The 26467-nt window shown below is 45.7% G+C and overlaps 1 protein-coding gene and 1 long non-coding RNA gene across 11 annotated transcripts in view; one reads left to right on the top strand and one right to left on the bottom strand.

The window, feature by feature from the left end:
- The window catches only part of TEAD1 (TEA domain transcription factor 1), a 261367-nt gene that overhangs the window by 135907 nt on the left and 98993 nt on the right, over positions 1–26467 (bottom strand). The window lies entirely within an intron of this gene.
- The window catches only part of LOC122231537, a 38742-nt gene that overhangs the window by 917 nt on the left and 11358 nt on the right, over positions 1–26467 (top strand). The window contains exons 2-3 of one of the 2 annotated variants that reach the window (XR_006208804.1): positions 12750–12926; positions 16143–16301. This is a non-coding gene — a long non-coding RNA (uncharacterized LOC122231537). The remainder of the gene's footprint in view (positions 1–12749; positions 12927–16142; positions 16302–26467) is intronic. The other variant, XR_006208805.1, reaches the window with a different exon arrangement.

Raw genomic sequence — 26467 nt, 5'->3', positions numbered from 1 at the left:
ACCCAGAGCCTGCATGGGTCATGTTAGGGAGAAGGCGCCCCCCGGTTTCTGGCTACCATGGTGTTTTTTCTGTCTTGACAATTCACTTCTCCAACGGGCACACCGCCAACTCAAATGAGACTCCGAGCCGTGAAAAGCCCTTCAGGTAAACAGTGTGATAAGCTAAACTGAAAAACTAGACAATGTTTTTGGACTATGAGGTAGTTGCTATGGAGACAGTTGCTAATTAACTGCTTTCAACCAGGAGAACAAAGGGCTCGGGGCAGGCAGGCCTCTGTATCTCTGGGTGAGCAATGCTTCCAGCCTTGCGCAATCGGCACATCGCTCATATCTGGAATACCTGAGACCCGGCTGGGTTTGCTACATGCCTGCAGAAATGACAAAAGTGCATTCTCTCCATCTTGACCTGGATGAACAGCACCTGGCCACCAGTCCCTCTCGGGAAGCAGGCCATGCAGGGAAATGAAGATTCACGGGCACCGACTTGCCCCCTACCACGTCCTACCATGTGCCGGGCACTTTCATAAACAGAATCTTCCTCCCTGTCCAGAGACAAAATTGAACTATTTGGATGGGGGTGCGTGGGGGTGTGTGGGGGGGGAGACGGGAACACATGGTTGTTTTAAACGATACATTTTACTGTATACACTTTATCATACAGAAAACAAAACTCATGAATTCAAAAGGGGACTAGGTCGATCTACCCTTCTTTAGGAGTATACCCCTCATGTGGAAAAGGTGACTAGTTACTTCTCAAAATCAAACAATAAAACCCACAATCATTTCATATTTCTAAGACCCACCCACGGTGGACACTCAACAAGTAATAACAAAAAAACTTAATTGTGATCTGATTTATCACTGATGGATTTTCTTGAACACCAAGCTCTGGCTGCCTCAAATGTGGTCTCATCTCTGGAGGTTAAAATTGGTGCCCTGAGACTGAAATGATCTGTTCTGAAGGGCTGACCTTTGAGCTACATCCCGTTAAAACCAAAGATCTATGTTCCCTTCACGAATATTTAAAGTCAAGCGTGAAATACGAGGGGAGCCGAGTGTAACTGCCTCTTTTTACTCCACAGCAACCCCTGAGGGCCTATTTCAGCCCTCTGCCTAATTTCAGCTTACACTAAATGTACCTACATTAAGTAAATGTCAAACTCAACCAAGCTATTGTGCGATCCGTTCTGCCTCCCCAGAACAGAAATCAAACGGGTTTTTATTGTTGTTGTTGGTTTTTTTTTGCCCATCAGAAGCACGGATCAATAAAGCCTGGGAACCACCCACCTTCATTATCCGAGGCAGAATGTGGATTAAGGCATGTTATGATTCTGAATGAAATACAATAATATGATTCTCAGTTTGACTTTGTGGTGATAATGTACATAAACATCTTCAGGAAAGTCCAGCGATCTGGCATCGCTGAAATCCATTTAAGAGTATGAGCTTTTGGAAGAAAACAGGCCCAGACTCAAATCAAGGCTCCCATTCGACTAGCTATTCAACAGGGGCCATTCTGAGCTTCCGTTTGCAATCTTCAAAATAAGGACATTAAAACCTATCTCAGAAAGTTATTTGGTGGATTCAATGAATTAAAGTGTCTACCACAGTCCCTAGCCTATGGCAGGTATTCAAGATATTGTAGCTATTAATTAAAGGCCTCCATGAAGTTACCCCTTTTCTTAAAAATGGGGTAAAACTACCAGAGGCTCTAGTTTCTACTCCGGCAGCCCCATTCGCTCAGAAAAGGAGAGGATTTAGTGGCTGAGTTGGGACCTTCCTACCCCACCAAGAACCCAGTTCTGTCCGCAATGGCCTTTTCACACCAGCCACCAACTAGAACTTGAGAAGCTTTCGCTAAAGCACAAACTACAGGCATTAGGCCTAATCAAATCAAATCATTTCTGGGATAAGCTCAGTCTTCTCTTGTGAAACCAAGGAGTTAAATTCTTGCTTTGAAGCTGGCAGCTTTTCAAAAGGTTCTAGCCCAGGCCCCTCCCTGCCTGGGTTACATTTCATCAATCACAACCCAAGAGCATCTCACCTCTCCTCACTTCAGCCTCTTTCCTTTGCTCCTTCCAACTGTGCTTCCAGCAAGCTCCATCCATCCATCCATCCATCCATCCATCCATCCATCCATCCATCCATGCATCTATCCACACACTCAACACCTCTGTGCCCGGCACCGTGCTGATACTGAGAAAGATGTAACCTTGGCTCCATTAGCAAGGGGTTCTTAGGCCAGTGTGGGATACAGTCAGACGTGCAGGATACTTCTCAATCTGTAAGATTAGCCCTGTGCTGGGAGAAGCACATGGTCCTCCGGGGCACAGATGGGGGCAGAGAATGGAGGGTAAGATGCCCCACAGTATTCCCAGAGGAGCAGACCATGCCTCCTGAGGTTCTGCTTCCTTTCTGTACCACCATTCATTTCTATCCCACTCTCTACTGTGTCCATCTATAAGCTGAGCACATCTATACACTGAGCACCCAAGGAGGGATACTATAGGGAAATGAAGGTGGGGTTGGACGGGCAGGCAGAGGAGGGAAGCTGACTTTACTCAACATTAGGGCATACTCCCTCATTGACACCCAGCTCTACAGCATGGCTTAGGGCCTCCCAGCACTTCTTCAGGCCCCGGGCCTATCTCCAGCACAACAGGAACATAGCTGTGTTTCCTGGCAGTCTCCCGCTCTCCAAGAGAGAGACCTTATCTAATTTATATATCCATCTGGAGCACCTACCATGGTGCGGGGCACATAGCTGCTCCCACACCGCCCTGAACTGAGCTCAGTTGAGGGTGTGCAGGTGATTGATGCAAGATCACATAGCTGGGTGGGAGAACTGGATTGGAACCTAGAACTCTGACTCATTCATTCTGGACAGGGGTGACAGTAGTATTTTTGCAGAAGACTATTTAGCTCTGGAAGTACAGGAAGTAGTTATCTTCAGATTTGGGTATTTACATACATCTGGGCTCTCCAGCTTCCAATCTCTCCTTAAAAGCCTCTCACCCAATTCTGTAGACCAGTGCAGGTGACACTGAGAGAACTCCCTTATTAGAAACTGTATTTAATTATTAGCATTAGGTGTGCATTCCCCTGGGGTGCCTGAGTCCAAAGACAGCAAGATAAACCCTGTAAAGCGTTCAATCTTTAGTTACCAAAGAAAAACAACAAAAAATGAATGAATGAATGAATGAATGAATGAATGCCTGGTGGGATCTGACAATCTTGCCTCTTTCAAAAAAATTGCATTCTCAAACCCCTACTTTCACCATCTACGATACAAGTTTGGGATATGAGCAAAAAGACATCATTTTTGAGCCAGGTCAGAAGAACAAAGAATGGGAAGAAAGACAAATAGAGAGGACAGGACTTCCCAAGTCATGAACAGAAGTTGGTGCCGGAAAAGCAAAGGACTAGGAGGACTTGGGTTCAAATTCCAATGTACTAATCGTGTTGAAGTCACAGCCCAGTCTCTTAGCCTCTCTAAGCCACTTACCTCACTTGTTAAATGGAAATTAATAATAACTCTACTCACCACGGCTGTTGGAGTAAGGGAGATAACATGCGAAAAAGCCCTTATAAACTGTAAAGCGCTGTAGGAAATTTTTTTCAGTATGTGTTGAAATGCAGACACACGTTCTCACACACACACACACACACACACACACACACACACACAGAGCTGTTGCCAACCTTAAGAGAGAAATACAGTATAGCCATAACCATAAAAAGGAACGAGAATGATTTATAGGAATTAAAGTTATAGAATCGGACATCTGATTGGGGGGAAAAAAAAGACATTCAGTCACCTTGATAATTATCGGAAAAACAGTCATCATTAAGTGTCTTTTTAAAAATAACTGCCCTGGGGCGCCTGGGTGGCTCAGTAGGTTAAGTGTCCGACTTCGCCTCAGGTCATGATCTCGCAGTCCGTGAGTTTGAGCCCCGCATCGGGCTCTGTTCTGACAGCTCGGAGCCTGGAGCCTGTTTCAGATTCTGTGTCTCCCTCTCTCTGACCCTCTCCCGTTCATGCTTTGTCTCTGTCTCAAAAATAAATAAACGTTAAAAAAAAATAAAAATAAAAAAAATAAAAGTAACTGTCCTGAGCTGAGTGTGTGATCGTTCACAACCCCCTCAAACAGCTCTGTGCCCTGATTCCTTATCTGTGAAATGAGGGTAACAATGTTGTGAAATTTAAATGCATTAATATCCATAAGGCATGTAGACTAGACCAATGCCTGGCACATTTCTTTTTTTTTGTAATTTTTTAAAAGATTTTATTTTTAAGTAATCTCTACACCCAACGTAGGGTTCGAACCCAAAACCCTGAGATCAGGCATCACATGCTCTACCGACTGCACCAGACATTGCGAACTTGAGAGCCAAGGTAGGCAGGTAGGTAAGCCAAGAAAAAAAAGGCCAGATCAGTCCGTATTCTTCATTTTCCCACCACACCTATTTAGACAGATTCCAACTCCCTCACAGATGAGGGGAGCCTAATGTGACACCTCAAACTTCCCCTGAATGAGTTATTAACAGATAGAGACCAAGTGTTCAAATCTTTCTACTTCAATACAGGACCGGCAAGCAGAATGCCAGATTTTTGTTTTGTTTTGTTTTTCAGGTGGGGAGGTAGGGAGAGGGGGAGAAAAAGGACCAAACAGTCCCCACACTGAGCCTAGATCAACACCGCCCCTGCTGCCCTTGTCGGTGGGACAGTGGGACAGCACGGCCTGGAGACATCCGCTGTAAATCACCACCTCCACAGAAGTTCACGTTCCTTTTATGGCAACAGAGCAGTCAAGGTTTTATAACATTTGTACCAAAGGAGAAACAAGTGTTGATCTGGTGCCAAACTCCACTGTAAATACAAAGTGGTTTTTTGTTTTTTTTTAATTGGTAATTACAGATGAGAACTTTACACCTTTGGCATATGCATCGTAGTCATGCTTGGTTTACATATTTGAATAAATATACCCGCCACAGGTTCCAATTTTCTCCCTGCGTTCATGTGACCATAGGCACCGAGTTCCTACTCTGTGCAGAGGAGTCCCCTGGGGAGTGTGTTAGGAGGAGGCGGGGCAGGAGGCGTGCAGGCAGACAGCCAACCCCAGACATCCCCCTGAAGGCCACCGCAGAACACCAAGCAAGCCCTGCCCTTAGGGAGCTTCCAGTCTAACTGAGGAAACAGAACACCAGCATACTACAAGTTAGAAGTCAATATAAGTGAATTCAAGACAGTTTACGAAAAGGTGTTAGAGAAGATGAGTACTCTGCAGGTCAGAAGGGAAGCCGGAGGGGTAGCCTAGGTGGCTCCATCGGTTGGGCAGCTGACTTTGGCTCAGATCACAATCTCACAGCTTGTGAGTTCGAGCCCCACATCGGGCTCTGTGCTGACAGCTTAGAGCCTGGAGCCTGCTTCGGATTCTGTGTCTCCCTCTCTCTGCTCCTTCCCTGCTCATGCTCTTTCTCTCCCTCAAAAGTAAACATTGAAAAAAAGATAGAAGGGAAGATGGAGAAACCAAGGGAAGATAGAGTGGTCAGGAAAGGCATAGTGGAAACGGAACAGGAACCAGGAGTCTTCAAAGACAGGAAAAGCACGGATAGGCAGGGGGAGACAGACAGTCTAGAGGACGGGATGCATCGCCTCCAATCAGCAGCCAGCAGACTTCCACGGGGCTTCACATATGCCAATCACAGAGTGTAGGTGCGGAAGTCAAGTGTGGGGAAACAAAAAATACTGTGGTGAGGGCTGAGGCCACCAAGATGACTGTGGAAGATAAAAGTGGGAATAAAGGTAGAGTTTACATTTTATGCAAAAAAATTTAAGGCACACACACACACACACACACACACACACACACACACACACACACACGGCGGGGGAGGGAGAAGGAAGAGGAGGAAAAGAATTGCAATTTCTATGGCAGTAATAGAAATAGACCATTAGGACTGAGTGGAAGGAATGGTAAGGAACATGGACAAGTGAAAGATGTCCCAGAGGGGAATGAAAGAGTCAGGGACTGAACGAATATCTCACAGGTGAATCAAATGGTAGGGCTAACTAGGAGGTTTCGAACATAAGGGGCTTGGAAAAACAGGAGATTGCACACGATGACACAAAAAAGAAAACAAGGAAGAGAAGTCGGTGGGTTCCATTTGGAGCCTGTGGAGCATTTTGCAGACAAAAGGACATCCATCTGGAAGGGAAACAGCAGTCCTTTGCATAAAGATAGTAGTAAAGTTGGCCAAGTGGAGGAAATTCCCAGAAAGAGGAGAATAAAACCCTGAAGATAACCAGTGAGTGGAGTCGAGCAGAAAAAGGCCAGTAAAAGATGACCGAGAAAGCACCCGAGACATCAGGACTACACTGTGGAATTCACAAGAGAGGCGGTCAGGATGAGGGGACGGGTATCCCGGAAATCAAGAAGGCCAAGGAATGAGGGAAGGGCACCAGTCCTGCCCACAAAGAGGTTCCCACCATCTCTGAGGACCCCGGCCGGACGACTGCATACACATGCCACAGCCAAACCTCAAACTGAACTGGGCTCTCTCCCCACACTCCGGGGATCAGCTGGGGGAAGAAGGACGGATGGGCATTGAGTTTAAGGAGAAAACAGGAGCCAGAGGCTGCGAACATGGTCACCTTCCTTCTCCAGGCCAACGGTGGTGAAGGATTAGAGCTTAAAATGTCACCACTAGAATACCGGTCTCTCCCCCTCACCGCAGCACTAGGTGGTAAGAATTACACTGTAGTCTCAAAACTTCCAAGAAGTCATTCATGTTGGCTGATAGATCAAGACTTACTAAACATCTTAAGCCCTCTACCTCTGTGTCTTTTTCTGGTACCCCAACGTAATACAAGAACTTCTCTCTAAAGGACAAAACTCAGGAAGACAAAACCATGCTGTTTGTGTAGTTCTCTTTTCAATTTAATTCAACAAATGCTGATCGCCTGCTACGTGCTATATCTCCATGCCCCACTTTCAGGCTCCTGGTCCCAGTAAGTAGGTTGCTACCCTTCACTTGGCATTTGTAAGAGGTAAGATCAGGAAAGAAAAGCAGGGTGGTTTTTCTTTGCTCCAATATTCTGTCTTTGCTGAAATACATCCCCTCCCTGCCAAGTCTCTGTGTTATTAGGGAAATAAAAGGACCACCCTATACAGATAGGATTCTCAACTTAAGTATCGCAGGTTCTTGACATCTTCCAGAAATGAGCACCTCCAGGCCCCAGAGGTTCTCAACTCGACAGTGAATGAGAACTGCCTAGGCAGGTTTTTGGGAAAACAAAAAGCAAACAAAAACAAAACAAAAAAACAAACAAAAAACAATGCCCACTGCCTCATCAGAGATCACATTCACACCGCCTGGGGTGAGGCTGCTGTCATTGTTTTTGTTTGTGTGCTTGTTTGAAAGCTTCTCAAATAATTCTAATATGCAGTCCGTGTGGAAACGGAGTGAACTAGCCCCCGGTCGCGTGCTTCCCCCAGCTGAGTGTGCACACAGATCCTGGGACCTTGTTAACTGTAGGTTCCGATTCCACAGGTCTGCGGCAGGGCCTGAGAATACGCATTTCCCACCAGCTCCGGGATGATGTGAGGTCGCTGGTCCAGGGGGCACAGGCGGGGGAGCAGCAGAGGAGGGGCCAAGGCCTCTGTGCTTTTCATTAGCTCTCCAAGTGATTCTGATGCACCAAAGTTTAGTGGAAAGAGAAGGAATTTGCTTCGGGGTCAAACTGACCTGGGTTACAATCCTGACCCCGACACTTCGTAATGGTGACTCTGGCCAAATTACTGCTCCTCTTGTGACTTGCATCCTTGTACACAACATGAGCATTATGGATTCGAACCGTGTCCCCGAGAAAGTTAGGTTGAAGTCCAAACACTCGGCACCTCCGAATTTGGCCGTATTTGGAAAGAGGATGGAAGCAGATGTGATTCGTTAGCTGAGGTCATACCGGAGTAGAGGGAGCCCTTAACACAACGTGACCGGCGTCATTAAAAGAAGGTAGAGTAAAGACAAACTAGGAGCAAACACCACGTGACAAGGGAGGTGGAGACGGAAATGATGCAGCTGCAAGACAAAAGAAGCCAGGGACTTACAGCGACACCAGAAGCTCAGAGGAAGGAGGGGACAGATTCTCTCGCAGAGTCTCAAGAGAGCGTGGCCATACGGACACCTTGACTTTACGCGGTCCGGCCTCCAAGCTGTGAGACAACAAATGTCTGTGGGTTGAAGCCGCCTTGCTCACAGTCCTTTGTTATGCAGGTTTGGCCAACTGACCCCATGCAGCACTGCCATCCACCTGACAGGGCTGCTAGGAGACTGGACCTGGCCACAGCAGAAGGTGCCTGCACCGAGGACCAGATTTCCTTTCCTCACGAGAAGTGCTAGGGAAAAGCACCGGGTGCTTGGCATCCCCCTTTCCAGGAAAAGTAACTGCCTGGAGACGCCTTCCAGCGCCTGGCCTCTCCCAGGGCTTTCACAGCCTGCCGTCCCGGCAGCGGGGCCCATTATGTGTCTGCACACCCGCTCGGGCACCCCCAGTGGGTTGTAGGAGCAGCCCTGCTCTGTCATGAGTGGGAACAATTACAGGCCTGGCTGGGTCCTGGCGGCCCATTCTGGCCCAGTGGGTTCTGACAGGCAGCCGCTAGGCCACGTGGCGGGGAAACTCAATGTCAGAGGGCCCTCCTGGAGGGGAACAATCAGCGCTGGGGCAGTATCCACCCTGGCCCTAACCCAGAGAGGGCCTGTCACATGTCCTAAAGGGAGGATTGATTCTAAGCCCCAAATTTTGCAGGACACTCCAAACTCAGTGTACCTTGACTACCTATGAGAGGTGGCTTTTGTACTTTTACATATAGATGTAAAAGTAATAAACAAAGAATGTTTAAAAGTCAATTCCAACTCTGCAGAGAGCAGTTGGCTCTGATATATAAGCCACCACACCCTCAGCCCCATTCGGCCCCATTCACAGATAATCACAAAGGGACCACCGTATGCATGAGGATACGGAGATGCATATGGCACAGATCAGGCCTAGAGAAGCTCATGGTCTGGCGGGAGAAGAAAAAATAATTGACAAGCATTTACTGGACGCTTAGAACATGCCGAGCGGATCGTACGTATTGTTCGTTTTACCAACACAGCAAACCCAGGATATTGAGACGAAGCAACGTTGCATGATCTATGCAGGGTCACACAGCTGATAAGTAGAAGAGGCACGATTTGAGCTACTGGTTCCAGGTCCTTCCCATCATCCCACAGCTGTTTCCCATCGGATTTGGCCAGAATAAACAAAACATAAGATGGGGTGGGATAGACCAAAGGTCATGGCCACTTCACTCCAAGAGCCCCAACAACGAAATGTCCGCTTCCGTCATCCTATACGGTCATCCCAAACCAATTCTTCAAAGTGGTGCAGTGCACATACACCTGGGATACCCTCAAGGCACAGCCTGTGTCCTGATTTTCCCAGTGAGCAAGGCTTCTGAACAGTTGCGGGGAACTCGCAATGAGAAATGAGGCCCCAGATGTTAGGCGCTCAGCAAGATTTCCATCTACCCCACTGCAACACAACCGCTGGGCTTGAATAAAGAAGGCATCTGAGTTCTCTTTGCATTCATATTCCACACCTGCATGCCTTTTCCCAACAAAGTCTTACCTCACCATGTCAGTGGGTGCCTAAAAATGCTTAAAAAAAAATGTAATGCACAATCGCTATATCTGCAATACTCATGAGAAGGGTCAACATCCTGCAAATTAATAAGGAATAATACTGTAACAGAAGAATTGGGGGAAATGTTAAATCGATGATTTATGAAAGAAATGGGAATACACTGTAAACATATACAATTATTTAAGCTCACCTGTAACCACAGAAGTACAAACTGAATTAACAAGAAGGTGTTTTCTACCTATCAGAAGAGCAAAGACATTTAAAAAATTAAACACCTGACATTGAGCATGGACTGGGGGGAATGAGCGTTCCACTTCGTTTTTAGTGAGGCGGACACAGGGAATTTGGCAATATTATCATATAGCTCTTAAAGAAAACAATCTACCCTTTATCTATCCCCTTCCACTTCTTGGAACTGGTCCTAAAGAAAGAATCGCATATATTACTCAAGAGCATTCACTTCAGTTACTTGCAGAAGGGAAAAACTACTCTCGCTGCTTTAAAAACACAAAACAAAACAAAAACAGGCAAATGCCTGAATAAAGGTATTTTACGTGCACAGATACATGCATATATTCGAGGTCATTTTTTAAATAGCTTTCTAGATTTTTCAATGATGTGCAAAAATCTAAAAGTATATCGGCACAGAAAGAAAAACAGGACAAATACAGATGATAGGAGTTTGATTTCTTTTATGCTTTTCAATTATTTCTAATGTCAAAATAAGAAAAACAAAAAATGAGTGTGTACCTTAAATCTAAACATTTCCAATTATAACTTCCGCCATTTAAATTTTTTTTTTAATGTTTATTTATTTCTGAGACAGAGACAGAGCATGAGTGGGGGAGGGGCAGAGAGAGAGGGAGACACAGAATCCGAAGAAGGCTCCAGGGTCCGAGCTGTCGGCACAGAGCCCGACGTGGGGCTCGAACTCACGGACCGTGAGATCATGACCTGAGCTGAAGTCGGTCGCTCAACCAACTGAGCCAGCCAGGCGCCCCATATAACTTCCACTGTTTAAGATGCAGGGCACTAACACTTAAACATTTATCATGTTCCTGGCATGATCCTTGACTTTATGCTAAACATCTCATTTAATGTTCACAGCAACCATATGCATGCAGCACTACAGCTATTTTAAATATAGAGAGATCGAGAGCCTTGTCTGGAGTTGCTCAGCTAACAGCTAGGCTGTACATATCCGGGCCTGACGTTCTAAAGCCAGGACACTGTTTAATACAGCAATGCAGGGCAAGCGGTGGGGGGGGAGCTGAGAACCATCCTTATTTCCGTTTCAGTGCCCATCACAAGGGCATGAATATACATGGGCTTATATCAAAGGCAGCAATCTTTTTTTTTTTTTTTTTTTTTTGGTAAAGCAGCAAGTTTTCAGATTTGCCTATATTTTTATGTCTGTGCCCAAACCTTTCTCCATGGCACATACAGCACATTTTAAAAGTTTTTCCCCTTTCCTTTCCTGGTTATTCTTGTAATACCCTTGGAACTGTGCCCCTTCCTCCCCAAATATGTGGAATCAGTGACAGCTGCCTGGAGAAAAAAAGGCCCAGAGCAGAGAAGCACTGTTTACCTACCAAACAAAGCCTGATCGAGATCTCCCTTAAAAACGCTCGCTCACTTTTGTCCGATTTCTGTACTCACCAAACAACTTTCCAATCAGTGAGGTGATCTCCAAGTGTTCCCCATGTACCTGGAGTAGTGTCCTGAGCACCTGCTCGACTCCCATCACCCTGCAGCCTGATCTCCCATTGGGGGCACCTCTAGACGATGCCCCCCCCCCCACCCTTAGTTTACGGGAACAGCAGAGTCCATGTCTAGCTTGTTTGTTCTTTTGGAATTCCTGCTAGTCCTTTAGCTTCAGGTTTCTGTAATTATACCCTATAGTACATGCAGAAATTTTAGTTCGACTTGCTTTGTGTACAATAAACATTTCACCTATGTTCTCCAAATAAATAAGGCTGCTTGCCTTGTGCTTGTTATTTTCTCCCTACGGTTATCTCTCTGTATTCTGCCTGTTACTAAAGAAACATTTTCCCCTATTCAATTTTAGTTTTGTTTTTTTTTTTAAGTTTATTTATTTTGAGAGAGAGAGAGAGCACAAGTCGGGGAGGGGCAGAGAGAAGATGAACCAGAATCCCAAGCAGGCTTTGTGCCATCGGCGCAGAGCACGACGTGGGGCTTGAACCCACGAACTGTGAGATCATGACCCGAGCCGAGATCAAGAGTCGGACACTTAAATGACTGAGCCACCCAGGCGCCCCCATTATAGTTTTACTATAGGAAAAACTTGTGTTTCTAATGCGAGACAATAGATGCCTAGAGAACTGGCTTAAGTCAGTTCCAAATCTCAATCAAGAGGCCCTTTCCTTGAGGCTGACACCACCCACTGACTCCTATATGTCACAGACACATCTAAGATGCTCTGCTCCCACGCCCACCCACCTATAACCCGTCATTGTACAGGGCCAGGAAAAAGCCTGCTAATCAGGTATCCCAGTCACCAGAAACCTCTATAAGAAAGACCTGCCCACTCCTGAAACTGACGAGGCCCTTATCAGCACCTTCAAGAGATATCCCATTACTGCCAGAATCTTCCATCAGACCAGGAATTCATCTTCGAAAGCCTGATGCGTTGAGAGCAACTCACACCACAAGAAGGGGTCCCCCCCCATGCTGATTACAAGGAATGCAGGAGACCAAAGTCTGGGAGACACCAGACATCTTCAGTTGATAAGGGTTTCTACAGAAGTCTCTACAGGAGACTCCCTGAGTTTGTGTTCTGAAAACACAGACCGAACTTGGGCTGTCCTCTGAAAGTGACAATGACGGAGGCCAAAGCTAGGCATTTCTGAGGCATGAACCCCACAAAACAGACCCAAGAGGAGAGCAGCCATCCCAGGAAAATCTTTATAGTATGTCCCAACACCCAGTCCATATCAGAAACCAAGGCATTCACACAAAGCCTACATGTAAGAATAATACTGCAATAAATATGTGCATGCAAATCTTTGTGTAGACTTATGTTTTCACTTCTCTTGGACAGAGATGTAGAAATGGAATTACTCTGCCTTTCACCTTTTGAGAAACTGCCAGACTGTCTTCCAAAGAGGCTGCACCATTTTACTTTCCCCACCCGCAGTGTATGCAGGTTCCAGCCGTCCCCCGTCCTCGCCAGCACTTACTAGTGTTTGCCTTTCTGACCACAGTCCTCCTAGAGCAGGTATGAAGTGCTATCTCATCGTGGTTTTAATTTACATTCTCCTAGTGGCTAGTGATGTTGAGCATCTATTCATGTGCTTTCTGGCCATTTATACACTTTCTCTGAAGACATGTCCATTAAGATCCACTGTCAAAATCAGTTAAGTTTGAACTAGTTAGTGAAGATATACAAATGGGCTTCTTTTGAAGTCCTGAGTGTCTGAGATGTTTTGATACTGGGGACATGAAAGGAGCAGAACCTAAGGGAAAACGAGAGTGTCCTCACCTCATTCCCCTTTTGCCACAGCTGAATTGAATTACACGAATGGTCTCTCTTCCCCAGCACAACTCAGGGATGTGGGCAATGTCATCCTCATTTTACAAATGAAGCTATTGTTTCATGAGCACTTACTGTGTCCAAGGGACATGGAGATAAAGACAACAGGCTAATAGCCCCCCACCCCCCAATTCACTGCCCCTTAATAGAGGAAACAAATCCCAAGAGGTAAGCTGACTTGCCCGCCCTCCCTCAACCTGGGTGGCAGAGTCCACATCTTAATGTCTGAGCCCTGGTGTCACAGTCCCCACAGGCCGGGAGCACGAAACCCCGGGTTCTCGCCCTGCTTTGAAAAAGGTCCACTGACGAGGGGGGGGGGTCCTGGAGGGGCAGCAGGGCCCCTCTCTGGGTGCAGGCTCAGCAGGTGCCTCTGTAGGGGTGGGGGCTAACGCAGGGGGCCGTGGGGCTGGCCTTCCCCACACCCAGTCGCCGGACAGATCCCCTGCGGCGGTAATTAGCTGAAACCTGTAGCACGCGCACACACATACACCGCCTCCACTTAAGACTGGAAGCGGTCACCAGCAATGATGGGTTTAAATAGCAGAGCAAGAGCTTCAACAGCCCTGGCCTGACAGAGGCTGCAAAGCAGCTGGAGGCCACAGCCCCCCACAGGGGTGGCATCTGCTCCTGCGAGCCTGCGGGGTGGGGGCAGTGTCTGTGCACCAGCTGAGACCCAGGAGGGTCCGACTAGGGCGATGCTTGCGTCGGCCCAGCTGAGCCCGCTGCACATCCCAACCCGGCTCGGGCCTCCCGATGCCATGTGCCGCTCTCACTACACACCCACGCTGCAGAAGAGCTGCCCAGGGGACTCTCCACCCGCATCTGTCGGAGCTAATTATCAACCTGGCTGCACAGCCATCTGGAGGGTGATGTCAAGTGTGATGGCACATTCAGCAGGATTCTGAGTTCCCACCTCCCACCTACTGTGAGCCAAACCCCCCTGTCTGCTCCCCCACCTCTCAAGGCATTCAAACGATGCTACCTGCACACCCAAAACTTGAACTTGGGTGGCCTCGGAAATCATGAAATAACGTAAGTTGTAGAGTCTCCGTCAGCAATGCCAGTAAGAATGATACGGGCCATCACTCCCTGAGAGCTCACTATGCTGGCCAAGGACCCGATACGAGTCGCCCACTTAACAGGCAAAACCACTCCATGAGGCTGGTTTCAAGACTCCCATTTTACAGACAGAAAACTAAAGCTTAGAGATGGCCAAGTCCTATAGCTAGAAATGCTAATGCTAGATCTTTCTAATCCTAAAGTGAATGCGCGTCTAGGCTGTAATGCAAACTGGTGTGGCAAAAATCTCAATTTATCATGGTTGGGACTCAATTACGTTAAAGTGGTTTACAATGGATTTTAGTCCCTGCTTAAGGACGTAGCTAAACTCGCTCAAACAGGCTTGGTCTAAAATGCCTTTTTTTTTTTTTTTTAATGTTTATTTATTTTTGACAGAGAGACAGAGTATGGGTGCCCCATCAAAGGCCTTCTTTTTAAATGCACAATTTACATACCTGTGTTTTACTGCTCATTGAATTTTACCTGATGCTTTTTACAGTGGTCAGCCCTGAGATTCTGTTTTCTTAGTACCCATCTCATGACCTGGCACGGGACAGCCCCTCAAAAAAGCCTGCTTAGTTCTTACTTTAAATATTGGCTTGAGGGGCACCTGGGTGGCTCAGTCAAACGTCTGACTCTTGGTTTCAGCTCAGGTTACGATCTCACAGTTTGTGAGTTTGAGCCCCACATCGAGCTCTGTGCTCACAGCACAGAGCCTGCTTGGGATTCTCTGCCTCCCTCCCTTTCTGCTCCTTCCCCGTACACGCGTGCTCTCTCTCAGTCTCTCTAAAAATAAACAAACAAACATTTAAAACAAAAAATATATGTATAAATATTGATTTGGTCTTGATGTTTTCTTCACAACTCTGGTAAAAGAATCCATTTTCACATTTGATATGTCTGTCTACACTACACATTTTGTAATGTTCATTTATTCATTTTGAGAGAGAGAGAGAGAGAGAGAGAGTGCACGTGAGCTGGGGAGAAGCAGAGACAGAGAGGGAGAGAGAGAATCCCAAGCAGGCTCCACACTGTCAGCTCTAGCCCACAAACCATGAGATCACGACCTGAGCTGAAATCAAGAGTCTGACACTTAACTGAGCCACTCAGGCGCCTCTGCATTACCTTTTTTAAAGTGCTTCCTTTTTGCATCTTCTCAAATAAACCTTATGGATATATGTAAAAATTTAAATATTTATTAATAATATTACTCAGCAAAGTTTATTTACTCAGCAAAGTTAATTTACCACTATGGTCTTCTGTAAGTCATCAGGCTTGTTAAAGATACTTAGAAAATATTTGCTACTCCTTTTAGAATTATAATTCTCATCCCCCAAATTGGCTAACACTTAAAATGATCCCATTTACTTAAAAGTCTAGGTTTTACAGCCTCAGTATTTTTTTCCAAAGAACATAAATATTTTATAAAAATAAATTGCTGGGGCACCTGGGTGTCTCTGTTGATTCAGCGTCTGACTCTTGAATTTGGGCTCAGATCATGATCGCAGGGTTTGTGAGTTCGAGCCCTGAGTTGGGCTCCGTGCTGACAGCGCAGAGGCTGATAGGAATTCTCTCTCCCCCTCTCAATGCCCCTCTCAATGTCCCTCCCCACCCCTCCCACACCACCCCTGGGTGCCCATGCGCTCTCTCTCAAAATAAATAAATACATTTGAAAATAAATTAATAAATAAATTAATTAATTAATTGTGTATATGCCTTAGTGTCAAGGTCAATGTGAAGTCTGTTGGCTTTTTTTCCTCCATTTTTAAATCAGACTTCAGCCCAGTAAAGTGTAAGAAAGCTGCATACTATGATCAGCTCACTCTTCCCTTTCCTTTTCAGAGACTGGAAACAAAAGACATGCTTTCAAGCTCTTCGAGACCTCAAAAAAATTTCAATTTATTTAGTCCAAAGAAAAATGACTTCCTTCAACACCAACAAAAACTCATGTATTTTGGAATTGTATTTTATCTGGAACTTCAGATGTGTAAACGGTGTCCGGTAAGTCATTCCTCTAAAGCTTAATAAGAAACATTTGGAACTGTCCCTCGAACCAGGTATTATCACACAGGGGCTGAAAACACGTACAGATAATCACAACACTTCCCTCCCCTTGTTTAGGAGGAATGCGTCATTCAAATGGAGAAGACAGAAAGGAGAGAAAAAGGCAAAGATCCTATAAAGTGTTGCTGAGTCCTGGTAGCAACGACTTTTTATTCTAAATGACATGCACACCTCAAGTCCCACAGCCCACCTCTGCAGGCGAGGTGACAGAACAGGACCCCAGGCCAGCTTTTGGCGTGATCTCCACCAACTGCCAGTGACTCCTAAAACCCCATCAGATCAGGGGCACCTGGGTGGCTCAGCAGGGTTAAGTGTCCAACGCTTGATCACGGCTCAGGTCATGACTGCACGGTTTATGGGATGGATCTCTGTGTCGGGCTCCATGCTGAGCATGGAACGTGCTTAAGATTCTCTCTCTCTCTCTCTCTCTCTCTCTCTCTCTCTCTCTCTCTCATCCCCTCTGTCCCTCCCCTGCCCTCGTACATGCACATGTACATGCACACACTCTCTCTCAAAACCAAAAATAAAATAAAACCTCATCGGCTCAGTATAACACTGTATGTTAACCATACTGTAATTTAAAACAACAGAACAGGGGCGCCTGGGTGGCTCAGTCGGTTAAGCAACCGACCGTGACTCAGGTCATGATCTCACAGTGTGTGGGTTCGAGCCCCGCGTCAGGCTCTGTGCTGACAGCTCAGAACCTGGAGCCTGCTTCGGATTCTGTGTCTCCCTCTCTCTCTGCCCCTCTCCAACTTGTGCTCTGTCTCTCTCTGTCTCTGTCTCTGTCTCTCTCTCTCTCAAAAATAAACAACAAAAAAAAAGAAAACAGAACAAAATCCTTATCAGATCACATCCCCACCCTGCTCAATACCCTCTCCAAAGGCCTCCTGGGTCCTTACAGAGGCCCCTCCACAAGCTCTACTCCCTGACCTCACTGGCTCCGCTTCTACACTCTCCCTCCTCGCTGACGTGGCTCCAGCCACACTGGTCCTCACGGCTCCTCAAACGCACCGGGCACACCAGGGCTTGACGTGTGTGTCGCCTGAGGCCTGGGATCCTCTTCCCCTAAAACGTCTGCTTGGCCTATCCCCTCAAACCCTTACCCAGGTGTGAATCCTCTCCCCACGCCCCCTCCCATCCTCCCTTCTCACCTTATTTTCCACTTTCCCACTGTCACCATCCGACATCCTTATGTCTCTTCCTTATCGTCTACTGCCCGCACTAGACGAAAGCCCCAGGAGGTCAGGAACTCCTGTTGTCTCTCGCTCAATGAAAACCCCCAGTGCCTACAACAGCATCTGACGTGTCAGTTGGGACTCAATAAATACCTGTTGAGTGAAGGCAGCACTGTGAATGATTACCCCACATTCCAGAAGCAAGCAAAATCTGGCCAGATACTACTAAGACTGTCATGTATAGAATACAATTATGGCATGGGATATACCTATACAAGAAAAATTAGTCTTGGGGTGCCTGGGTGGCTCAGTTGGTTGAGCGTGCAACTTCGGCTCAGGTCATGATCTCACGGTTCAAGAGTTTGAGCCCCGCATCAGGCTCTGCTGTCAGTGCAGATGCTGTCCCTCCCTCTCTGCCCCTCACCTACCCGTGCTCTCTCCCTCTCTCTAAGATAAATCAATAAACTTAAAAAAAAAAAAATTAGTCTTTACCTGCAATTCGAATTTAAAAGAGTGCTCTGTATTTTTGTTTGCCAAATCTGGCAACCCTACTCCTCACTCCAAAATGGTCAAATCCAGGCCATCCAGGTCACCTGGGCAAGGCAGATGTTCAAGGACACAGTCAGAAGACCAAATGAGAAGCCATCTCCTGTCCTCGGACCTTCTTCGCTCAGGCCCCATGGAGATCTGGGTTCTTCCAGCTTTGCGTAGAAATGCGGGCCCATGCAGGCTGAGGAGTCCCCCGGACAGAGCTCTCATCACCTCCTCGACTCTCAAAAAGGAACACCTTCTCTTCCTAAACCCCTATTTGGCCTCGTCTCAGAGAGGCCCAGATGCTCACGTCCCTCCCACCCTCCTCTGTAACATACTTCCAGGAAACACACTTCCAGGTTTCCCTTGTGCTGGGCCTTCCAACGTGGGAGATCCCTGAGGCTTCTGTTATGCAGACCAAATCTCAAAGGATGGAGATCTGTAAGTCCCTGGCACCCAAATCACATGGGTCATGGGGTGTAGGGGAGGTGGGACCACTTCGGGGGGTACATTAAGAACTGAGCCCAAAGGGAAAGCACAGAGAAGATGATCACATATCCTGGTTTGCCTGAAAGGTCTCAGTTTATTTCTGTTTCCCTGGTGTTATTCTTAATACTGCCCCATTTTATTCTCTCAAGTGTTTTAGTTCGGACATTCAAATACATGGCATCTTAGGCAACTGGGAATGACCTCTGCACCCTGGAACCCGGGATCAGTGGGACGGGAGGGAACAGCCATGTAGGAGCAGCTGCGACCACGCCTGGCCAGCTGGCCCCCAGAACTGGAACTGGGGAAAGGGCATCTCTGGGCCAGCTTCAAGTATAAAAACCAAGGACACCAGACCCCTCCAGTTCAGGGTTCTAGAAGAGCAGGTAGAAGAGGCCCTTGCCTTCCCCTCAGCTCCCCTCCCACCCTGGCCAGCACAGAGCACATTCAGGCCCACACGTCCCCCACGGCGCCCAGGCTCAGGCTACCAGGAGCCCAGTCCTGGTTCAGAGAGAGGGCAGGCCCTGCTTCTGACAGGTCACGCTTACTGTCCCTGGGCTCTCCGGGCCAGCCCCAAGAGAGCAAGCTGAAGCAGACTCTGAAAGGAGGCACTTCTACCCCACAGGAGCCACAGTTAAGGGTGGGGGGCTGATTCCTTGCAACGCAAAGGACCGCAAGGGTCCCAGCAATGCTCCCCGGGAGCCTGGGAGGAAGGAAATCACACATCAGATCCAGACCAGATCTGGTTTAGGTTAAACGAAGGAGCTGAACAAGGATCAGGGTCTAACCCATTAACTCACCCTAGGGAGCCACAGAGTAGAATGTGTCTACAGACTCAGCACCCCATGAACCCACAGGAAAAGTACCCATCAACACACCGAGAAGAGACAAACTTCAAGACTTCAACATACTTAGTACAATAAACACGCAGGCATTCGGGCTCCCCGGCTCCAGCACTTGTAAGGTTTCACGTGACAAGCAGGATGCTCAGTAAGAAGACGGACACACAAGCATGAGCTGGGGCCTGACTCTTACGGCTGCAATGGTTCTCACCGAGACCTTTCTTTCTTTAGTCCTTTCTCCTCTCTGTCTCCTGCACAAGCTCATTCACTTCTAAGGCTTTAACTCCAAACCTTGAGATGCTGTCCCTCCAAACTGTTCTCAACCCAGGACGCTGAACTTCCACGTGCCTGCTGGTCCCCTCCCCCCGGAGAACCCCAAAGCCCTGCCAGCTCCATACAGCTCAGACGCAGGACTCCAATTCTGCCCCACAGAATCTGCTTTTCCATGTGTCTGTAAATGCGCTGCTGTCCACACAGATGAAACACCTCCATCTCTTCTCTTGCCACCAAGCCCTAGAGAGCCTTCTGATCCCTCCTATATGCCATCTGGATGCCTGATCGCTATTATCCTGACCTAACCCACCCTGGCCTCTCGCTGTCACTGCCACAGCCCCTGACATAGGTGAAGCCATCCTCCTTTCCTACAGGAGTGCTGCAGTGACCTCCACCTCCTTGTGGGTCACTCCTCAGGCTTCCAGAATAATTCTTCAACACTAGCTGAGTATCCAAAAAAGTGATGACTCCTGTCCCTCTTCCAGAAATGTGCTACTCACACAGACAAGCTGATCTTCAGGGTTCAAATGCAATCACCTGCCATGTTACTCAAACTCATCCTCCTTTTCCCAGTTCATTAGCCATTCCGTCCGTGTTTGTCGGCACCCAGCCCTCCAGACTCCCCAGTGTTCCTGAAAACACTTGTCTTCACACCTCTCCCTCTCTCAACTGCGTCCATTCCTGAGAGGCAGTTCGGTCTAGTGGTTAAGACTAAGAGCAAACTGTCTTAGCAGCCAGGTGGCCATGGGGGACATTCTGAGTCTTGGCTCTGCCACTCCGTACCGCGTGAGCCTGGGTGCCAGCGTGTGGCTAAACATCTGAAAAGCAGCTCACTTGGTTTTCCCCCAACACTGAAATAGGAACTTCCCTCCATAGGTAAATCCTTGGGGGAAAAAATTCCGTGAGACATGTTGGGAAATAAACCCATCTTAGCGGAGAACCTTCCCGCCCAGTTGGCACATGTTTTCCAAGTTCTAAAGGAGGAACCGCTGGTAACTAGCATGGCGATCTATGGTGCTGTCGAGCTTCTGCAGGGACTGACTTCCAGAGTATGAGGACTGGGCTCTGCCCTTCTCCTCTCGAGGGGTTCCGACACTCAGGCCCAAAGGCAGCCTGCCAGGAGCAAAGCTGTTCTCCAGGGACTGACTGGGAAACTGAGGTTCCCCAGACACCGCCTAGAAAAATATACAGGCCCAGAACTAAAACCCTGGTCTTTGCCATGCTTACTGCGATTTAAAAAGAAAACACGCACATCTGGCTTAGTAACTCCTGGACACAAAAACCCTGGCCTTTAACACACAAGTGGTGATTATTCTTTTGGGAGGAACATCTGGTTTAGTTCGACCAGATTTGAGCCCTAAGTTCGACCACCATTTTAAGGGTAACTAAATTCAAATCTACCTAAGAGTTTGGGAGGGCCAATTCTATGCCAGGCAGTTGCACCATGTAACTTCACTCGACCTCTCCGTTAGCTCTCCTAAATCAGCATTTAGCTCCCAGCCTAGAGCCCTACAGATTTCTTCTACCCGCTCCATCACCCAGGATCAGAATTAATTGCTAGGTTCACCTGCTTTCTCAGCATTGTCCTCTCAATTCCATCTTTGCTACTGTAAAAGTAGCAAGAAAAGTAGGAAGGAAATTATCACAATGGTAGCTAACATTTATTGACCATTTTCAATGGGCCACGTAGGATGCTAAGTATATACATTTACCAACCAGCTTTATTGAGATATAATGTATATATCATATAACTCACTGATTTAAAGTGTACAACTCAATGATTTTTAGTATATTCAGAGTATGTATGTATGTAGACTATCTGTGTATGTATATATGTATGCGTATATATACACATGCACATGCATATATAACATATATTAATATATGTAATATATAATACATATTAATCATCCCAGAAAGAAACCCCATATTCATTAACAGTAATTGCCCAATTTCTTTCAAATCCTCCAGGCCTAAGTAACGACTAATCTATTTCCTATCTTTAAAGACTGGCCTATTCTGAGTATTACACACAACTGGAATCATACAATATATAGTCTTGTAATTGCACTCTGTCACTCAGCATAATGTTTTCAAGAGTTGTTCATGTTGTAGTATGTACTGGCAATTCATGCCTTCTTATCACCAAATTATAATCCATTGATTGGATATATCACATTTTATTCATGCCCATATTTATTTATGTCCATCCACTGATGGACCTTTGGGGTCCTTCCACTGTTGAGACTATTATGAATAATGCTGCTATAAATATTCATTCACAAGTTTTTATAGGGATACCTGCTTTCATTTCTCTTAGTTTTATACCTATGTGTAAAATTGCTGGGTCTTCTGATAATGCTATGTCGAACCTTTTGAGTATCTGTTAGACTGTTCTCCAGAGTGGCTGTGCCATTTTATATTCCCACTAATAATACATAAGGATTCCCACTTCTCCACATCCATGGCAATACTTGTTATCAGTCTTTTTGATTATAGCCATCCTAGTGGATATGAAGTGGTATCTCACCATGGTTTTAATTTGCATTTCCAAGATGCCAAATGATGCTGAGCATCTTTACAATGTGCTATTGGCGACCTGTATATTTTCTCAAAAGAAATGCTTATTCAGGTTCTTTGTCTACATTTTAATTGGATTACTTACGTTCTTTATCAGAGTTGCAAGAGTTCTTTCTATATTCTACATACAAGTCCCATATTAGATTTATGGCTTAAAAATATTCTCCAGGTTGTTATTTTATTTTCCTGATGGTATCCTTTGAAGCACAAAAGTTTGTAATTTTGATGAAGTATCAATTTATTTTTACTTTTATTACTCATGCTTTCGGTGTCATATTCAAGAAGGCTTTACCTAACCACAGATCATAGAAAGACTTATTCCTATATTTTCTTCTAGGGTCTTATAGTTTTAGCTTTTAAATTTATGTCTAGTATCTATTTTTAGTTAGTTATGGTGTAGGTTGTGGAGAAAGGGTTCAAATTCATTCCTGACATGTGGATACCCAGTAGTCCCAGCACCATTTATCGAAAAACCTATTGCTCCCCTCTTTGAATTAGCTTGGCACATTTGTTGACAATCAATTGACCACAAATATGCAGGATTTTGTTTCTGGACTCTTGTTTCTATTCCCAAGATACATGTCTAACTTTATACAAGTACCACACCATCTTGATTCAGACTGTATCTTTGTAGTAAGTTGTGAAATCAGGAAGCATGAGTCCTCCAACTCTGTTCTTCTTCTCCAAGTTATGTCCTGGCTATTCTGAATCCCCTTAATCTCCATATGACTTTTAGGATCAGCTTGTCAATTTCTACTAAGAAGTCCGCTGGAGTTTTAATAGGGATTACATTGAATCTGTAGATCAATTTGGGGATGACGGCTGTAACACTATTAACTCTTCTGATCTGTGAATACAGAATGTCTTTTGATTTATTTCAGGTCTTTTACAATGTCTTTCAACAATGTTTTGTAGTTTGGGGAGTAAAAGTGGCACACGTGTCTATTTTAATTTATTCATGAGTTATGTTATCCTTTTTATAATGCTGTAAACAGAACTACTTTCTTAATTTCATTTTTAGACTGTTCATTACAAATGTACAGAAATATAATTACCTTGGTGTATTGATCTCATATCTTGCAACCTTACCAAATCCTTTATTAGCTTTAATAATTTTTTTTATATAAAAGATCAGAAAGAGATAATCTTACTTCTTCCTTTTTTAATACAGATGCCTTTTGTTTCATTTTCTTGACTAATTGCCCTGGCTAGAACCTCTAACACAACGTTGACTAGAAGGAGTGAAAGCAAACATCCTTGTCTTATTCCTGATCTTAGGAGGAAAGCATTCAGTGTTTTACTATTAAGTAAACATCATATTACTATGATGCTGGCTGTAGATTTTTTACCAATGCCCCGTATCAGGGACGAAGTTCTCTTCTGAGGCTAGTATGGTAGGCACATAGGAGTTTGTTTCTATCAAGATGAGGTGTGGATTTTGTCAAATGCCTTTTCTCCATCTATTGAGATGATCATGTGATTTTTGTTCTTTATTCTACTGATAAAGTATATTACGTTAAATTCCGATTTTAAACGAACCTTGCATTCCTGGGGTAAATCCACTTAGTCATGGTGAGTAATTCTTTTTATATGTTGCAGGATTTAGTCTATGAGCATTTTGTTGAGAACTTTTATATCTGTATTCATAAGAGGTTTTGGTCGATAGTTTTCTTGTTATGTCTTTGCCTGATTTTGTGGTCAAGATAATACTTCTCTCTAAGAATGAGTTGGGCATGTGAAGCATTTTACCACATTATCTCATTTAACCCTCATATCAACCTTGTAAGATAGGTGCTAATATTAGCCCCATTTATCAGATGAGGAAATGGAGGTTCAAGAATACTAACATATCCATGGTTACACATCGGCAGAGCCAGGACTTAAGCCCAGAGAGCCCCCACTCCTGACTCCATGCCCTTAACAACTACGATGAACTTACTCCTATGGGCTGACAAACCCCCATATAAATCAGCCACTAACAAGATTAGTGGTAGGTTAAATCTACGCTAACCAGATTTTGTGACCTGGTCACAAAGGTCTGGTAACCTGCCCTAACTGAAATTAACAACCTTCTAAACTCCACAGCAGTAGCTTGCTTAGTTCACTGTTTCACTCAAATGAATCTTTGAGGATCAACAATGTCATCTTAGGATAATCTGTGGAAGTCACATTCAGACAGGTTAAACCAAATCCACAGTCAACCTGAAAAGAGTAAGGCACACACATATGTATGCATAGACACCACTTAGGACATGTCAAATAAGCTTACAAACACACTGTAGCAGGTATGTCCAAAGGGGAAAAATTGTCAAAGACTAGCTTTCTAGGAATATGTTTTACTATAGTTATAAAAATCAAATCAGGATGGGAGGAAGGTGGGTTCAGTCACCACAATAGCCAAATCAGGCTCAGCCATCCTTTCTAGCCACTGAATATCCTATATGGGCAGAATCATGGTGATATGGGCACAAAATTGTAAACTAAGAAAAAGTGTTCCCATTCTCATTGACCCAGGCACAGGGTCAATGTGGTCAGAACAGAAAAACACAGACATGGGGATGGGGTGCTATGGGTTCCACCATAAATTCTGCTTTACCAGGAGGTTACCTCAAAATAAGGTATCCTAATGGAAAGCCCTCTGGGCTCTGTGCCCCAGTGTCTCATCCATAAAATTCTAACTGTTGCCTTCATTATTTCATTAGAATGTTGCACATGTGATAACAATGCAGGGAAAAAATGCCTGCTAGAGATGGAAAGGTGGAATTATTATTACCAACAATTTTCACCAATCCACACATTTTTTGAGGGCCTTGTGTGTGCCAGGCACTATGCTAACTGCTAAAGATGCAGACGTGCTGATGACACTGCCCTGCCCCCCGAGGACATGGAGACACAAACACTGTAAAAACAACTGCGCCTGAAAGGCTCTGACAGTTAAATAACTTAATTAAAAAAAAAAAAAAAAAAAGTGTGTGCGCGCACACACACACACACACACACACACACAAAGGAGCAACTATCTCTGCTTGTGGAGTTTAAGGAAGGGTTCGGAGAAAAGGAGAGTATTTTGTACAGGGTCTTAAAGAACCTGTAGGAGTTTGCCAGTCAGATAATAGGATAAAGAGGATCCCAGACACCAGGAAAGCACATTCTCCCCTTTTCATTGTTTACTTGGAACCAAAACTCTCTCCCAAACCAGGCAGGCAGCAGTTTAGGGACACGGAGTCCAGAGGACCTCAGGTTACAGTTCTGTCAAGCCTCAGAGGCAGCAGACAAGTGGCGGTTGAGACTCCGGTGCTGGCATCAGACCGATAGGGGCTCATACCTCCGATCCAGGAGTTACGAGTTGCATGACCCTGAGCCATTTCCGGGCCTTCGTGTCCTCATCTGTGACACGGCAATGATAATAGTAGCTATTCATAAGAGCTGTCGTGAGGCTTAGGTGAGTTGATGTTAAGCGTCTAGAATAGTACCTGGCACACAGCAAGCCCTGGCTAGATGTTCATCATCGTTATTGTGAATCCCTGTTGCAATGCCTGCCCCGGTCAGCCCAGGCCTCACTCAGATCCGTCCATCTCAAAAGTGCCCTACCCCAGTGCACGCAGTCATCCCACCTGGCAAATCCCTTCACCTAACAACTGTTTGCGGTTGCTGTCTCAGGACACACAAGGCACTGAGAGAATGCTTCCTAATACACGTGGCTTACGATCCAAGTAACCCAAATAGCATCTTCCATAAGCAGGATCGTATCGCCACTGCATTCTGTGTGTTGCTGTGATACAGCAAATACAAAGGCACATCGAAGTACAGAGACTGCAGAAACAGTTGAATAAACATGCAATCCGATACCTCACATCTGGCCATGTCATCAGCCCCAATACCTTACTCACCATCAAATAGGGTTAAAGCTGTGGCTACTTTATAGGTACAAATGTCTTTATCGGGACATTAACGTGCGCCGAAGCTCTCTCAATAAAAGCAGCCATAAACAACAATCTCTTCTAAGCTGTCACGGAAGCTACTGTGTTTGTAATAGAACCATTCATCTGAGAGACAGTTGCCAAAGCCTGTCTCAACACAATGGCAAGCTAGTCACAGAGCCAAGGCAGATCCAGGGAAGAGGGCAGACACAGAGTAATTGGGACCTTTTCTAAATGGCTGGGGGGGAGAAAAAAAAAAAACCCTCAGCTTATTAACATATGTTAAATATTAC

The sequence above is a fragment of the Panthera tigris genome, chromosome D1 (assembly GCF_018350195.1).
Source record: "Panthera tigris isolate Pti1 chromosome D1, P.tigris_Pti1_mat1.1, whole genome shotgun sequence".
In the NCBI taxonomy this organism is placed as follows: domain Eukaryota; kingdom Metazoa; phylum Chordata; class Mammalia; order Carnivora; family Felidae; genus Panthera; species Panthera tigris.
Note: the sequence above shows the minus strand (reverse complement) of the source record. Positions and strands in the feature narration are given on the sequence as shown.